The sequence below is a fragment of the Furipterus horrens genome, unplaced genomic scaffold, assembly GCF_987537825.1.
Source record: "Furipterus horrens unplaced genomic scaffold, mFurHor1.1.pri manual_scaffold_12, whole genome shotgun sequence".
In the NCBI taxonomy this organism is placed as follows: Eukaryota; Metazoa; Chordata; class Mammalia; order Chiroptera; family Furipteridae; genus Furipterus; species Furipterus horrens.
This window is the reverse complement of record NW_028327182.1, coordinates 93,889,454-93,908,154: the sequence shown is the minus strand read 5'-3', so window position 1 is coordinate 93,908,154 and position 18,701 is coordinate 93,889,454. Positions and strand designations below refer to the sequence as shown.

General features: G+C 39.3%; 1 non-coding gene across 1 annotated transcript; it reads left to right on the top strand.

The window, feature by feature from the left end:
- The first annotated feature begins 10,587 nt into the window (after positions 1-10,587).
- Positions 10,588-10,723, top strand: LOC149996609 (U4 spliceosomal RNA). Its single transcript, XR_016507523.1, has one exon. It is a non-coding gene; the product is annotated as a U4 spliceosomal RNA (small nuclear RNA).
- Positions 10,724-18,701: the final 7,978 nt, after the last annotated feature.

Genomic DNA, 18,701 nt, shown 5'->3' with positions numbered 1-18,701 from the left:
TTCAAGTTCAAGTTCTGAGAAAGGATCAAGTTACATTCCTTACTCTTTTTCAGGAGTAATGTGGCCATCTGAAAATTAAATGTCCTCTACTCAGAAACATCAGTTGACAGATATATATATTTCATGTGTATCTGTACTTATAGTAAAGTTTTAACAATGCTAATTTCACGCCCATTTAATTCTTTACTGTGTTTTATGCTCATAAAATTATTAAAACCATTATTAATCGAGCAGATACTGGCAGTCTACTGTTATGTAGGTACTATGTTAGGTGCTGTCCATGTTGATATCATGGACCCCCTGATGTGCTACCTAAAATCTATCGTCTTAGCTTCATCATCAGAAAACACCAGACAGAGCCAAGCTAAGGCATATTCTACAATAAATACTGAGAAATTTTCATAGACTGGAGAAGACACGGATGAGGAGTCATGAGGACAGAATGCAATGTGATATGAGGGATTGGATTCTGGAATAGAAAAAGGACATTAATGGAAAACCTGGTAAAATTACAATGCAGTGTATAATTTAGGTAGTAGTATTATACTACCCTGGCTGGTTTGGCTCAGTGGATTGAGCGTTGGCCTGCGAGCTAAGTGTCGCTGGTTCGATCTTCCAGTCAGGGCACATCAGAGAAGGAAAACTCTGGTTCCAAAAAACCTCCGCTGCCTTGCGGCATACCTCTTCAGGGGAAAGGCTAAGGGAGTAAACCCCGACAGAAAATCCGGAGCCGGAGTCCCTAAGGCGGTTTGACGTTGTAGTCAACACCGGCAACTCCTGCGGCGCACCTGAAGCCAAGCTGTATTGACTCCGTCTTTCCCTTGGACCCTTCGGCTGCGAAGAGAGGGGGGGTCTGCTGCATGGGCAACAGCAGACCCTCCATATCACCCTGCCCAGGCTCTGTAGCTTCAGCTTCACTGGAGAGGACACTCCAGCGTCATCGCAAGATGTCGATTCAACACGGGAGGAGACAGATACCGTGTCACTCCCGAGTCGGACTGCACAGCCATTCTCGGCAGTGCAGATAGACTCTTAAGAAGCTACACCATCGTCTCTCGAGACGGACGGCTGCCGATGTTAGGTGCTGAGGATTAAACTATAATGATTTATATACAACCCTTTCTTTAAGACATCCCATAGTCTGTTTATCCATACGCTCTACATTGTGATATGTCGATCAAAACAAATGTAATCTGTGCAAGAAGAGGGAAGGCCATGGGGGAATCTTACTGAAGACAGAATCTGAGATTACAAACTTGTTAGATAAAGCTGAAAGCAGAGCCTATGCAAAAGGTCCAAAGAAGGGAAATTTTCCTTGGCAATTTTACCATAGAGAGCTTCGTGATCCTAGGTCACACAGGGTTTCTGGGGAAAGTAGAGAGAAATCGCTCTGGAAGTCAGCCCAAGGAAACTCATGAATGGTGCAAAATGCCTTGCAGGCAACACGCCCTTTTAGGCAAGTGTTCGAGACACAGCTAGACTCCTAAACACAGGCAAGCTGAGCTGAATGTACTTCCAGTCGAAGAGACGATGATGACTCTTATTGCAATGTCTCTTGTCTGTGTCAGTTGGCCCCAAGATGTACTTGGAACAGCTCTGGTAGCTGGTGTACTTTTAAGGAAACTGATAACAGTCTTCCCTCCAGTGCAACTTTTGTATGTTTTTGGAAAATATGAGCGATTTGACAAATGACAGAAGTGCCCCCTACACATGCCCATTGGATTAAAAATACTATCATGAAGGTTTACATATTTCTCACACTAATCTTGTTTACTTAATTTAAAATAGTGGACATTTATAACTTATCAGATGATACCCTTGTAGCATGAAAAGATGCTAATATATTATCAGAGTATGTTGAACACTCTAGAAAGTTAAGTTTATCATAGACATGGTATCTATCTTATAGTATTAAAAGAGACAGCAAGAACGAAATTATTTTTTAGTCTAATGTATTTATTTAAAACTACAAAACATGTGCCTTTGGATATTTCTTCCAAATTGGCTTTCCTCATAAATAAGATTTGGTAGTATTTTTCCAAACAGACTATTGATTAGTTTAACAACAACAAAAAGTATGTCTGATATCTCATTTCATAATTAGAGATTTTTTGAGTATAACTTAGACGTTCTGTTGATATGAAAACTGAATGCTTGAGACAGCTGGCAGCAGAATGCCTTAGGCAACCAGGCATATCAAAATATAGTGCATAGAGAGAGTTTCACTACTGCTATTTAAAGACCTATTTTCATGAGCTTATTAGCTCCTAGCGATCCCAAAGGAGAAATACAATTAAAACTTAATCATACCAAAAGCTGAGATTCTTCTGATTCAGCGAACTTATAATCTATTATATTTAGTAGTTTGCTTGTAAATGCCTGAGCAATGGGAATAAGAATCATATAAATGGACTTCATTCTGTCGTGGTGTAACTTCTTGGAATTCACATCACAGGACTCACTTGTCTGTGTTACCATCACTCTATCACAGCCCCTCCCCCCTTCCGTACACTTTCCAGGGTTTCTAAATGTGGCATCTCTCTTTTCTTTTGTGAAAGCAGAATAGCTTCCATTCCCTTTCATGATCACCTTATACCATTTCCTAGATCTTAGATAGGAAATCAAATCCTTGCAAAACAGATGATGCTGAAGAATTTGAGCCCACATTAGCAAGTCAAGGAAGGAGTTCAGAGCTACGTAAAAACCACACTCAAATGGTCCTCTATTTGCCCAAGAGCTCGAGTTGAACAGGGAGATCTTATTACTCAGAGAACCAAGATGACTATACTCCCTCATTTACAAATATTGATTCTCTAGCATGTCCCCACCCCTACCTCCCTATGCTCACCGCCAGCTTTTTCATGGGGTTGTTAGAACTTCCCGAAAACCAGCGAAAACCACGTAAAACAGAAAGACGTGATGCGAGGAAATGGGAGGGCCATCATCACATCCCATAGCAAAGAAGGCTTTTCCACTGTTTCCATTCAGGGGCTGCTCGGCTTTGCGTAACAGGAGACACTGCGTAAAGAGAGATTCTGCTGGTTTTGGTCTCTTTTCCCAGCTGATAAACTAGTCCTTAGGAAAGGAAATGAACAAGTGAGTTGCTTTGTGACATCCGGGGACAGCAGTTGATACTCTCATGGGTACTTCTCATACCATACATCTTCTATGACCAGTTTACTGGTTCTAGCAAATAAATTTATTTCCAAATGAGGTTATGTGTGTATTTTCATGCAACTATGTGACTGTGATTCACACTGTAATTATTCTTGTGTCCATATTTGTCTTTCTACTGGGAAAAGGAACCAAGAACACCAGAGCAGGGGATTCCCGCTACCAACGGAAGAGTCTCATAATTTTGCCTAAATTAAATTAAGAAAAAATACCAAGTTCTGTGGCCATAACAAGTTACTTGTAGCTAAGACTACACAAGCCATGTACATTACCAGTGGCCTGAAGGATCTCATCAGGACTTGGCTTTTAGATAGGGCCAACCAGAAGTCCTCCTGATAAGTGACTTTACTCGGCAGAATCCATCACGCATGAGTCCTCCAGGAATGTCTTGCTGGCCTCTCACTCCTTCCCATTTCCACCTCTCCCTTTTGGCCTCACTTTTATTCTTGCCATCACATTATAACCTATTCCATCTTGTGATTTAATGTTTGGAAAGCTTTGCCATTTCACATTGGACATTTTTTAAAATACTTTGGGGTAATTGGGACAAAGTGGCCCATAAAAACAAAACAAAGATATATGCCTTTGTGGGCTTACATTTCTAGCAACATTTAAGAAACTATGCTATTATATATATATATATATATATATATATATATATATATATATATATATAAATTTTTTGAGGAGTATATTAACATGGTGAAAGATAATTCTGTGGAAAAGGGAAAAATAAGAATAAGGTGAAGAAGGCTGGGAGTTTGGAGCACAGAGTGGAGGGCAGCCCTGCCTCCTTCTTTGAGCTGAAGCCAGGCCCTCTCTGCTCTGAAGCTACTGTTGCCTTCCTAGGCTCTTGGCGAAACTTTCTCTCCTCTCACATAATAAGTAGGCTACCCCATGGATCAATTTCACTGCTCAGAAGGGATGTCTGATTCACATTCTAGCTATCCCTTTCTTGCTTGGGGTCATGGAAGAATGACATGTGTCCTTTTATGATGGTTCAGTCCTTTGGCGCATGGCCAGGAACAAGACTGAGAGCTAGGGAGTTTAAGGCATGGTCCTACAGGATCCATGAACAAACAAGCCCCGACTCTGAAAAACTTACTTTCTTCTTACTTACCCACATAAGAAATGTCTCACATAGAAAGCTTCAGTGGTTGTTCCAAACAAAAATAATGAAGATCTCGTGTAGACAGATAGTTAAGAGTGGTGTGTGACTGTTCAGTGATACTCATAGAGCGCTTATCAATGACCAGGCCATGTTCTAAGCATCATTTCCTACATAAACTCAATTCTGGCTCAAAATAATGTTTAGGTAGTTACTGTTATCATCTGCATTTTACAGGTGAAAGATTTATTGTTGAAGCATTGATGCTAAGTTACCTTTTCTTGAGCATTGATTGTAGAAAGCATGATTTTGACTTTCTTATGTTTAAAATGAGGCTAGTAGTACTTTCCTGACATATATTTTATGAGGATAAAATAACCTCCTTTTTCAGATGGACTAGCTTATTGCCTGCACCGTGCCTGCTGTTTCAACATTTCCCTCCTTTTACCCCTTTACAGAATATGCAGGCCACGTGATAGAATAGACTCTTCTTTTCCCTGTGCTATAGTTATGCCAACTTGCAATTTATCATGCTTGCCATTTGTTCCAGTTTCCCTTATTAATTAATAATTAGGAAATAATATTACAATTATACAAAATTAAAGATCATAGCAAACCTCACACAGCATTTTTTATATTCCAGGCATGGTTGTAAAATCTTTAATATATTAACTCATTTCAATTTTTTTATAGGCAATAGTATTAGGGGTCTTATTTTGTAGACAATGAAACTGAGGCACAGAGGAATCTGAGCACCTGCCCCAGATCTTGTTTGGTGAGTGGGGAGCCCAGATTTAAACGCAGACTTTTGAGTCGAGAGTTCTATGTGTCTAAGTATTACATACACTTGCTTGCCATAAAAAATAAGAACTTTATAAAATGAAGCTTCATCATCATGAAAACTTAAAGATCTATTCCATTATTTTAGGTATTTGGGGATTTTTATACTCTACCCAAACGATGCTGAAGTCAGGAGCAGTGTCAAGACCTTACAGACAAACATTTCTTTATCAGCTACCCTTTCCATCCAATTCAGAGTGCTGATGGGTCCCACATTTTAGAATTGGTAGAATCGCATGTCAAACATGTGTCAAAATTTAGGATTTTTCTAACCGCATGTTATGAACTGCCTCAGAATTTCACAGGTTTAAAAGAGTCATAGTTGTGCGAACATGTTAACTAGCAATGATTCATCCCTGAAGCCCACTAAAGCTGAAGATGAGTTATAAACCTATGTAGGTGTATTTTTTGATAAATCAGCATCAACTGTATGAATCATATTAATATTTGTGAGAAACTTGATCTCAGATTATTGTTTATGACATATTATATATTTGAAAATTATACCAAACTGCTCCCAGAAATAACTATAATTAAAAGGCTTGGAAAACCTTCCACGTTTTTGTAATTGTACTCAATGATACGTTTCTAGCAGCATGTTTCCCTACAAGCTGTTTACAGAGGAATTGTACTGAGACCTACTTAATTCCGATTTGTTTTTCTCTTTTAACGCTATTGAAACAAAATTTGTTCTCTGCTAGCAGAGGAAAATCTAACAGAAATTTTACAGATGTAAAAGCTAGTTTATTATCTCTTTCTTGCCTTCGGACATTGAGAGTTCATAAATATTGAAATTGTTCCAGTGCCCATTTAGACACTATTACAGAAAAGTCAGTATTGGCAGCGATTTCATGCACTATATCCTACATTTAACAAAATCTGTAAGTTTCAGATGTGTAGATAACCTTAAAGGGCAGAGGGAGACGTGGGTATTTTTCTTAGTTTGCCTGATCTTAACCGAGAAGAACAGCAGGAAGGTGATATGCCAGGACTTTTATTAATCATCATAAATATTAGAACCTAGGGCTTATATGAAAAATTACTCTAAATGTATCAACAATGTCTAAAAACAAATCATTATTAAAAAGTTGATATTTTTGGCTTCTGATCATCTTTTCCTTTCGGAATCGTTGCCCAGAGCATGGAAAGTGAGATTCCAGGTAGAAACAAGCCAAAGTATCTCATAATCTCTGTGGACTTTGTTTATGCTCCCCAGCCATCAGGGCTCCTCTTGACCTTGACCTCAGGTTGGACCAGCGATTTTCAACCTTTTCCATCTCATGGCACACAGAAGCTCATTGCTAAAATTCCGTGGCACACCAGAAAATACGTTTTCTGCCAATCTGACAAAAAGAATAGATATAATTTTTATTCCTTCACAGTGGATGATTCTTGTTGCATTGGCTCTTACCATTTAAAAAAAAAATTACAGTGTAAAGGGAAATAAGTCAGTGCCTCTGACTAAATAGTCAGGCATTGCATGTTTTAACATTCCTTGTGGGACGCTGTGTGAAAATTGCTGGGTTGGACTATGGATATCATTGTTCATGTCAATGGTCATAAGATCTCATGTTTATTGAATGTCTGATATGTACCAGGCTTTGTTAGGCACCTCACAAATGGTATGTCAGTTAGTCCTCTCAATGGCCCCATGAAAGAAATAATACTAGCATCCCCATTTTACAAAGGAGGAAAGTGAGGTTTGAGGAGGTGAAGCGCTTGTTTAAGGTCACATGGCAGATGGCACCCTTGAGTACAATCCTGGGCAATTTGACTTCAGAGACCAAGCTTTAACCACTCAGCTATTGAAGCGTCCATGAGGCTGCATTTGGAGGCTTATTCCTATGGTGCTCCTTAATATAATAATAGCTGAGAAATCTCCCAATATTTGTCTTATAAAACATGAAATAAAAGTGGACATACATTTATTCAATCAGGAAAAATAATCTTTGCTAGAATGTTGGTGTTTCCACAAAATTAATTTGACAAATTAGCCAGTGAGCTTCTTTTATTTATTATTTTCTCCTGTAAAGTGTATGACTCCATTTTAATATGTGGTGAGCTATTGTAGACAAGAGCTTTTCTGAAAATAACTCTCTACACTAAGAAGCGAATAAATAGATCTCATTGTAAGCCAGATTAGTTTTCCTGATTGCCCTTACAGATGTATTAATTTCCTAGGGCTGCCACAACAAATTACCACAACTTTGATGGCCTAAAGCAACATACATTTATTGTCCCGATTCTGGAGGCCAGAAGTCAGAAATCGAGGTGTTGACAAGGTCATACTTCCTCCCAAGGATCTATGGGAACACCCTTCTCTGCTGCTTCTTACTGCCAGTGTCTCCAGATGCTTCTTGGCTTGTGAAGGCATGGCTTCCATTGCTCCCTGTTTCCACAGGGCCTTCTTCCAGCGCCTTCTCCTCTTCTCTGTCTGTCTTTTATAAGGACACTTGTCATTGGATTTAGGACACAGTGTACTCAGATAATTCCAGATCATCTCATTTTAAGATCCTTAAGTTAATTACACCTGCAAATACACTTTTTTCCCAATAAAATCACTTTCCTGAGTTTTGGGAATTAAAACTTAGATATAACTTTATAGGGGGCTACAATTCACCAAAGTACAGTGGAAAATGGAATATGAAATGTCCTTAGATTTATAGGCTGTGGACTAAAGTCAGGTCATTAACTGAAATAAAGAAAACAGAAAGGGGGAAATGTGGAGAGAAAAAAAATATATATGTATTTTATTGTGGACCTATTGATATGAAAATGCTAGTGTTTATGTCTGGGAGAGTGTTCAAAATTTTAGTTTCATGCGCAGAAAAGAAGTCAGGACTGAAAATACTTATTTGGAAATAGCTCAGCATGCAAGGTAAAGTCATGGGAGTGTTTTCATTGGGCTAGGGGAACATAGAAATACGGTAACCGCTGTGGGGTGGGAAAGTCAGAGAGGAAACCACAGGGCTTGCTTTCGCTCGGGAAGTAGGTAGAAGAGGAGCTGTCACGAGAGACAGAAAAGGAGCGTCCAGTTGGTGACAGTCAGAAATAAGGGATTGTGTTCAGTCCATGAGGGTGCAGGAAGGGCACCCAGGAAGTGCAACAGAGCAAAAGCGAGTGCAGAGGATCGCCCAATAGCAGCTGCCTGTTTTGTAAGATTACGGGCCACCCGGGCTGCATCTGGCTAATAGGAAGAACCACAGCAAAGCTTCCCCTCCACCTTCCTCACCCCCTGGTTGTTCATTGAATGTGAACTTGGCAGGAGAATGTGTGAATGTCTCACCTGCCCATTTACCTCCTGCTCTTTGTTTGGCTCTCATTGTGAATGAAAGTCTAGTATAATTTTACTATTGAATATATAGCAAACAGACCAGTATGATAAATATCCGTGGTTGTCACTGTTAGACCTGACCCGGGGTCCCCAAAGACCAGAAGGTTCTGAGTGACTGCTTTTCCTCTCCTTGGTGTACACGGGGATAGTGATCCTGTCTATTAGACAAAGCAAGTAAACAAGCCTGGCCCCGTGGGCCACCAGGATGACAGTGGCAGTAGGTTCAAGCTGTTTCCTGTCACCATGTCAGTTCTTTTCTTTTGTTTGGCTTGGTTCTGATGGAAACACAAACTCCGTATGCAGAGCTTAAGAAAAGTATTCACCTATATAAACCTCACACCTACACTGGATATTGGTGGCGTTTCTCAAACTCTTGTTTTTTATTATTGTCCCTCTAAGGAGTTATTTTGATGTTTTCTTTTGCCACCCTTCCTTCTTGAGCGATTTTTGCCACCCAGGGGCAACATGATCCTATTGAGAACACATGGATTAGGGTCTCTGCCCTGAAGTTCACTGTCATACCTGCAATGGTAAATGGCCGTCTAGTACATGGGAGCAGGCACTTTAAATTGGGATCATTTTAAGTCCAAGGGAGAGTATATTTTATTTGCTTTTCTCCATTGGAGATTTGGGCACATTATTAATAAAGCTAATGAAAATTTAACCTCACAGATACTTGGTGCTGAAGTTAAATTTTTATCACCATTACTTACGACTTAATTTTAATCAAGTGCCCCACTATAGTAGCTTCCTCCACAAGCCCCACCTTGACCTGATGGATTGCTCCTGAATGACCTACATGAAAGTCACCTACTGCACTTCGCCTCCCTGAGAGGAAATTCGAAAGCCTCCCCACCATTCCTATCGATCTTGACTTCTTAAGCTGCCATCATGGGAAGTCATTTTAGATTCTATTCTCCCGACATTAATTAAATATATGTACTGATTTTCTACCGCACAAACTTGCTTCTTCAGAAGTCTTCAGCAAATGAAAATGACTTTTTTTCTCTTGTGGTTTCTCAAGCCCACATCTTTGGAGTTGTCCTTGTCACCCCCAATGCAGGCTACCCAGCCTATTGATCGCAGATCCTCTCAACTCGGCCTTCATCATACAACCAGAGTCCAACCGCGGCTCACCACCCACCCTCAGCACGGCCTGAGGCTCAGTTGTCTCCCACCTTGATCATCACAAGTCAGTGCGGCCTTGACCTCTGATCCATCCTGGAAAGCAGCTGGAAGCTGTTAAAACAACTCATATTGTGACCCTCTTCTGCTCACCACGCACTTGGAACCCCCATCCCAGTCAGCGTAAAGGCCAAGCTCTTGCCACAACCACCTGGTCCTTGGGGATGTGGCCTCCGTTACATCTTTGACTTCCTTCCTTCTGCTCCCTCTGCCCGGGCTCCATTGACCTCTAGGCTCTCTCTTGAAACGTCTAAAACAGTCCCACGTCCGGCCTTTGCCCTTCACCCAGAATGCTCCTTCCTCACTCATCCTCATGGTTTGGGTCTCAGTTCAAATATCCGCCCAGGAACGGGGTTTTCTCTTCAATGTCCAAGAGGAAACCAAACTCCTCTTCGGGGCCCCTTACCCCTTTTACACTGCTTTATTTTTCTCTCAGCCTTTGTGCCAACATCTTAAATATTTATAAAAAACGTGTCTGTCTCTACCCACCATAAATGGTACCTGGATGCTCGTGACTGTATGTCTAATATCTGGCAAATAATAGGTGCTCCAAAATATTTCTTGAACTCCATCCTTCAGTTAAATTTTCTCATGCATTATTTATTTATGTAGCTTAATATTTTAAGTTTGTGTCTTACCCATGTAATTGATATTAATTAAATACTGTCATTCATGTTGTCCCCAGTACTGGTCCCCCACAGTCCCTTTCATCCAAACCCAGTGAACTGTTTGCCAGGAGCTACTCTAGGGCCAGAGGGTGTGAGGAAAACAGACTGGTCCCCGCTCTGGGCTTTGCAGTCTTGCCTTCTGAGCTTCTGACCCACACGTTTTCTTAAGACTTTTAGTTCAGTGAGCAAGCTTCAGGGGTGTACATCAGTTCTCTCCCATAGACTAACGACCCTGGATAAATACAAATAATATTTCCTTTTTAAATAAGTGTTACTTAAGCTTTGCGCAGTGGCAGTATCGTAGCCAATGAGGTTTATCCGAGGCGCGATTATTGCTAATTAAATAAGTGTTACTTAGTAAACGCATTGCATATTCAAATGATTATTAACAAACTATCTCATCTGTAATAACGAACCTCTATCTTATTATATTGCTTTATGGAAGAAGTGTGCATTCGTGTGACTGAGGTCAAACATTTTAACATCACTGATAGATAAAACAAACTTCTCAAAATATAAGTCACTAAGTGGCAAAGCCCCATATGAGAATAATAGTTTCCCGGGTTCCACTATTTATTTCTGATTCCTAACCATGAAGCATTGTCATCTGAGCCTTGGGCTTTCAGCGGCGTGGTTTACTGATGATACAAACACGTGAATACTTCACTTTTCTGAGGCACACAGCGTGACCATGAATGTGCAGAAGGTGTCTGAGCTTTCGTGTTCAGTACTAAGCTATGAGCATTGTGGTAAAAACTTCCATATTAAAACAATTTTTCTTTCAAGTCAATTATTTCCATATAATTACATGTGAAATTATTAGCCAATTGTCGTACATTATATACATAGTAGAGTAATATCAGAAAAATTTCCAGTCGTATCCCATCCTCAAAACTTCTACCCTAACCCACTATGTGTGGTCCGTCTCTCTTGCCTTGGGTCTTTCTGTGGATGTCTTCCAGTCCCCAGGGACACACACAGTTGTTAATTATATTTCTGCAGAGCCGCTGCGGAACATGATAGATAGTACAGCTTGCTATTTTGAGAGACCATTACTAGATTTCTCTAACTGTTAAAAATACTGGGATTAAACCTGCCAAGCCATAAATTATGTTGATTGTGATACTTACCTTCCTCTGGTTACAATCACATTCTTTTTGGGTCCCTTGTTTCTCTACTAAAACAATGTAAATAAGCAAAGATTTTAAAAACTTAGAAGTGTCTCTGAACAAATGTTATCTTCTGTAAAAATCTGAAATAATAGAGGTTTTTAGATAAATATTAGTTTTTAAAAAATAACCCACTTGAGAGAAATATCTTGTCAGGAATTCAACATATACATTCTCTCTATAAACATAAACATGCCAAAGCACATCCGTGAAGATGATTTTCATAGAAATTACTGCATTGATTTGGAAAACCCCGAGCAAGAAAATATGAAATTAATTACACCTGCACTAAATTTTTCTGTTGTTTTGCATGCACATCTTATTTTCCCCAAACCCCATAATTTAATATAGTAAATATAGTGTTTTAATGTTAGAGTCTGGGGGCTAAGAAACCTGAATTATTACTCTAACTACTCTTTTCATGTTGACAGAACAATGTAACCCCGCACTATAGAAATGAAGAGCCTATTGCTATAATTAATGTGATTAATGTTAAAGCATTAAAGGCTTTCAATGATTCATAACAAAATAAGACATGCATTTTTTTTCTCACAGTTAAGTCCTGTATTTCCAATTGTACCTTAATGTTGAATTTAGGAATGTTCGATTGATGTCTTAATTAGCTCTCCAATGACCACTGATGTGGTTGACCTTGAAGACAATATTAATTACTTCATCTAATATCTTTTAGGTGCATATTCCTTAAAACAGACCCAAAGAGATGGTATAACAATGATTTAAAGATACACAATCAAGATTTGGAGTGCTAGCAGAAACTACCTGGTCAGTCTGGATGAAGGGTGAAGGATTTAATTCACACTTCTTTTTAGTCTTCTCTAAACTTTGCACAAAAGGACATTTATAGGGACACACTGGAGGCTAAACTCTTCTAGACCCTGAACTGCTGGAAAAGGGACTCTAACTTGTAGAGACATTTTTAATATAGTGGTGATTCCAGATGTTGGGGCCCCTGCAGAGTGGCCACAAGGTTGATGTGCCACTTCCATCAGTGGAGGGTTCAGCTAGTGTCAGAGACAGCTTTCCAGAGACGGATACCCCTGAGTTGCTCAGTACAGATGACCCCATAGCTCTCCATGGCTTCCGCCGAAACCATCCTCGGAGCCCTCAGCCCCAATTGGGGTGCCTGCCAGGTGCCTTCTATCAATAGCCTCCAACGTAGCTCAAAAGTCATTCATTGGATCATGGCGTTTTAAAGGCCCATTTAATACTAAAGTAGTAGGAGACAGATGAAGAAGTGGTCAAGATACACAACACCATTCTGAAATCTAATTCCTGTAATGTGAAGTATCTGAAATAATCGCTTGCCTAAGGCTGCAGAGCAGGCAAGGTGTATCTAGAGAAGCAATACAGTACATAGTGTTTTAGATCAAAGTTGTTTTTAAGTTACATGGGTAATTGGTATGAGTCTATATTGGTCAATCAGTGGCATGACGAGTATGTTATAAAATAGGCATGTTTTACATGCACATGGTATTGTCACCTTATCATTAATGAGGGCTCTGACTTAACATGTGAGTTAATCACTTTCTCTGGCCTCATGAAATTGATTGTTTCTTTAAAATGTAGGAATGTGAAGCTGGTGATGTTTAGTTTAATCTGTTCTGATCCTATAATCTTGTGAAGAATTAGTTAGGGAGCAAAATTAATACACGAGTCCAGAGCTAAATTGGATGGCAAATCTATGTAGAACAATGAAAATATCAATGTTAATTGACGTAAAATTAGAGGAGATGTCAGAAACAGGGGAACTTTGAGTTGAGGAGGGAGGCAAGTAACCTGCTCATGTGGAACTAGAAGAAATAAACCAGATTCGAAATGAAATGAAATAAAGGAGTGTAGATCTGATGATATAACCAAAGAGAGAAGTTTCTGAATCGAAAGAGTAAGGAATTGGAAGCAATGTTTAAGAAATAGGAGTCAGACAGTGATAAAGATTTGTTCTTTCTCTCGGTATTTATGAAGGGCACATTTTAGGCAAGCACTAAAAATTCAGGTGTGGACGAGGAGACGGTCCTGTTCCACCATCCTGAAGCCCCAGAGCACAGCAGTAGCAGGAGTCAGATGTAATAGACACCGTATTTGGGGGCAGCACCTAGCCCATTCTGGGAAATACGAACAGTGAAAACTTCCAGGAAATGGTGAACTGAGTTTTCACACTGGAAGGCTGAAATCAACCAGGAAAGGTAGGAGATAGAGGCAGGAGAGGATAGGGGGACGGGTGTTTCAGATAGAAGCACCAGCATCTGCTAAAGTTCCAAAGGGAAAGGGCGATGAGACAGGAAAATAAAACAGGATGCTATTATAATTATCCAGCATGAGCTAACAAGAGTCAAGGGCAAGTTGATATTAATAATAAGGGAAACCAAAATACAAATCTGAGAGGTATTTTATTATAATAATAAGTCCCAGATATACGTTCAGAGATCTCCGGTGTTAAACTGTAAGTGGTTACAGGACATAAATCCTTCTCCATAACTTTGTTATCCAAATATACCAATGAAAAACATGCAAATTAGCTTTTCCTTCTGCCTTTATTTGAATATACATATAAGGATGCCCTGGCTGGTTTAGCTCAGTGGATTGAGCGTCGGCCTGCGAACTAAGTGTCGCTGGTTCGATCTTCCAGTCAGGGCACATCAGAGAAGGAAAACTCTGACTCCAAAAAACCTCCGCTGCCTTGCGGCATACCTCTTCAGGGGAAAGGCTAAGGGAGTAAACCCCGACAGAAAATCCGGAGCCGGAGTCCCTAAGGCGGTTTGACGTTGTAGTCAACACCGGCAACTCCTGCGGCGCACCTGAAGCCAAGCTGTATTGACTCCGTCTTTCCCTTGGACCCTTCAGCTGCGAAGAGAGGGGGGGGTCTGCTGCATGGGCAACAGCAGACCCTCCATATCACCCTGCCCAGGCTCTGTAGCTTCAGCTTCACTGGAGAGGACACTCCAGCGTCATCGCAAGATGTCGATTCAACACGAGAGGAGACAGATACCATGTCACTCCCGAGTCGAACTGCACAGCCATTCTCGGCAGTGCAGATAGACTCTTAAGAAGCTACACCATCGTCTCTCGAGACGGACGGCTGCCAACGACGACATATAAGGATGAACTGAAGATTATAAAATATTTACAATACTTGCCATCTTGGAGATACAGGAAAATCTTTATAATTTAGACCTTTAGTGAGTAAAATTTTAGGAATATAATATCCATATTGTTTTGTCACCTTATAATTTTAAGTCATCTTGGAATTCCATTTACCAGAGTTAGAAAGTTAAATTTAGTTTTCTACATCTTTTATTTCTTAGGTAATTATTTGAGATAAACCATTTCAGTTTGTTATGTTTTATCTCTCTGAGAAGAGAGAAACATTCCTCGTTTTCATATAGCAGATAGAAAGCTGGTAAATAGGCCCTTTCAAATAAGAGGCTGATATACTGAGTAAAACCTACTACATTTTATATATGCTTTTCTTATCATGTATCCACTGACTACTCCTAAATCTGGAAACAGTTTAACTTATGATTGTCTGTAAAGTTTGTTTATAAACTTTTACTGCAGTTGAGTTCAAAAACAAAGAAGTTAATTTTAAAAGCTCATTTTATCGCGTTAACAGTGAATTAAAAAACCAATGAAATTAATTTTAGAGTCATTTAATTTAGTTCAGAAAAGAGTGAGGCTCTTTTATTAACTTCATTATTTTGGAATTCGCTGGTTTAAAGTCCAATGAATGTTATGTATTTTATGTCCAATTAACTTCATTGTGCCCCAAGTCATGTTCACTTCCTCCACGTGTCTGAGTCTTCCCTCTCACTTGGCCTGAAGGCCAACCCTCTCACTAAGGGCCTGGTCTCCGTATGCATCATTCGATATTTATATAAGGCATCTTGGAAAGGTTAGCTTTCGGTTGATTATTATTTTCATTTTCAGAGTTGGCTTATTCCTGCGCAAGAGAAGTAGAGCAAGTCAGCAGGTTTCTAGCTTCCTGTTGCCGGCAACATAATACGTTGCCTGGTGATTATCCGTGATATCCTACCTGGACCATTTGCCAGCATACAGGCATGGGTTTAACATGAAGATTTAGTGAATTCAATTGAACAAAGAAGGTAACATATCAGTAATTATTCAGTTTTTTCTCCAGATTTTAAGAAATGAAAATATGAAAAGGGTAAAACCACGTTATCTGGAAATGATTGTCTTTTACTTTTGCTTACAATTATACAGATGTCAAAAGGGAATTTCTGCCTTGACTTTTGGAGAAATTTTGCACTGGGTTAAACAAAACCACTAAGTGCCGCAGAATATGAAATCTTAAATTTTACGTTTCTTCATCTTTAATTCATTATATGAAGGCGGAGAAACAAAATCCCTTCTATCCTATGTCCAGGGAGAAGAGTGGTCTGTTAACTGGCATGTGGTCAAAGATAAAATGAACCTCAAACATCTCATATTGTTATTATTGGTCATGAGTTGTACTGTATTGTTTTGGGTGAGCTATCTTCTGCACAACATCTTTTATCTGCTGATATTACTTTGGATAAAATATAACAAAATCAAGGGAAATCAACCCTTCCTATCTGAGGCTAAAAATGGAGCTGTCAGACAAGTAGACTGGTTAGGGCAACTGCCATGTAAAATTTCTCCACTAATTGGCTGACCTTCAGAGCTTGAGGATCAACAGTGGTTGAAGCAAATTTAGTCTGGATATAACACAGCTTTTTTCATTTATTTCAATTAATTACCACACACATCAAAATATTTGCTAAACCACGTCTCCAATGAATACCTATAAGGTTGAAGGAGTGCTCAGGTGTGCATAGACTTCTACTGATTCTTGCACTGCATTGTATACACAATCAACTCATTTTTGTTCCTAAAGAAATGCATTTGACCTTTAGTAGAATTATAGAGATATAACATAGCTGTACATCGCAATCGATTTTGATTTGATTTCAAGGAGACATTGCTAATGGTAGAATATACATGTTGTAAAGCATATGGCGTGTGTGGGTAATTATATGTCATGAGTGTATATGTCTCCACATGTGGAAATCGTGCTGTTATAAAACAATGGAAATTTGTCCTCGCTGCATGCTTATAATAGCTATAAACTATACACATGCATATTGCGATATCTGTGTGCTTTACAAAAGTTCTTTATCTAGTAGTAGTGTAATTCTGCATGATGTAGTGCTCTAATTAGAATAGGGCTTCACTGGACAGAAAGGTAAATAGGCTGCCCCAACCTACACACGGTAATGAGTTACTATAGATTGTGGAATGTATGTAACATATGCCTAAAATTGATATGCTTATTAATTTTACTGTAATATTCTTCTTCATATGAAAATAGTCATCTATTATTTGCCAAACAACTGCTTTAAACGACTAGGAGAGGGGCTTGTTTCTGCAATAACAGATTATTTGTATATGTTTTAGCTTTAAGAAACCATGAGTACATTGTTATTGCAATTAGGTCATTATTTATTGTTGCAATTCCTAAATCAGGACACTTAATCATCCGTTAGCCCAGTCCACCCTTGTAGATTAAATATTTATGACATAGCTTTTAATGCTGATGATATAGAGAATGTGGGCTCCTTAATATGTAAATAAAGCATCCATGCTAAATACATATGTTGCCACTTATTTTAGGCAAAGAGAAACAGAACACTCAAACATTTACCCATATATTCTGTTAAATCTTTGCTTTTGGTTTCAATTCCAGAAGAAGCAAAAGCATTGCAGTGAGAGGACAAATTTAACATGGATCATTGACTTCCCCCAATGCTCCCTTCATAAAACTTTTGACATGAACGCATGTCAAAATATTTTAAGCCTTCAATATAATCATGCAGCATTTGAGATACAACCAAAAATCAAGTTCAATGATATACACCCACCTACCACACCACTTAACACTAAAGCTTTGCCCGTGAGTTGATCCTCATCTGACCCCTTTCAAGGCACTTCCTGTGTCTTACAGCAGTGGGCTGAATTGGGTGTTATGAGAGTACATATTTTTAAATGAGGAAATTCAATCGTCTTTGAAAACAAGCAACTAGCTAATTGCATACAGGGCGAGGCAAAATTAGGTTAATAGTTCTGAGTATGCGGCACAGCTAATTCTTATATTATTATTTATTCATTATTGTGTGATCTTCCATACAGACAACTGTAAGTCTACTTTTGCCCCATCCTGTACATTAAATGGCTAAGTGCAACCTCGATGTTTTCAGATGTACTGAAGTCGAATGATCTTAGTTCTAGAACGTTTTGATTTGGTACCTATAACTCAGCAGACATCTAACAAAACCAAGCCTCTGGCTACTAACTGGGAGGGTGCTCTCAGTGCCCTCCCCTTTAGTCTTGACAGGGCGGAGAGGGCTGAGGGGACATGCAAGAGCATTCTTTGAAACAGTGTTTAGCTAATGACGCACAAGGACTGCTCAGAGCTATCGAAGAGCATATCAAAAATCAAAAACAGATGCTTAATGTACTTCGGTGCATTCTACTAGAGGAGCCATCAGCAGCACCAAGTTGAAATAAACTGAATTGAAATCAACAAAGGAGCCTACTGTTCATGAATAGTATCGAATGAGCTTTCCCTTCGTCCTGGAATTCAGAGACAGTGTTTCATAGCAGAGTGAGGATTTCTGGAAGTGCAGAGCACTTCCCAAGCCTGAAGGAATATATAAGAATTATATGATTCAGGTTTTCTGCCTTGGAAAATGTTCTTATGTGCAGACAGTGCAGTTCTTCTTTTAGTTATTCATCTTCATCAGGAGCTCATTATTTGTATCGCTTATATCAATAATTTGTATTATATTAAACAAATCTATGGACAGAAATCTTTTTACTGGGGGAGGTGGGGAGGAAATGGGAGCATCTGGCAACCACACCTTGATTTATTTTAGCCCCTGGAGTCATGGTATGGTGCATTAATTTTGCAGTTTGTAATTTGCCAGCTGCATTTAATGAAACCAATTTTCATTACATCTGTTCTATGGTTCAAAGAGCTCTTTTAGTTTCCAAAGGGGGCGAGCTTCCCCCAGATTCTGTGAGGGGCTCATACACTGTGTCTTGAAGTGTCAGATAGCCAAGGATGATTTCCAGTTTTACAGAGGCAAGTTTTATATTCATGACTTACCACTGATAGATTTCAAATTAAAAGGAGAGCATGCCCTTTTCCTAGGAATTACATATTG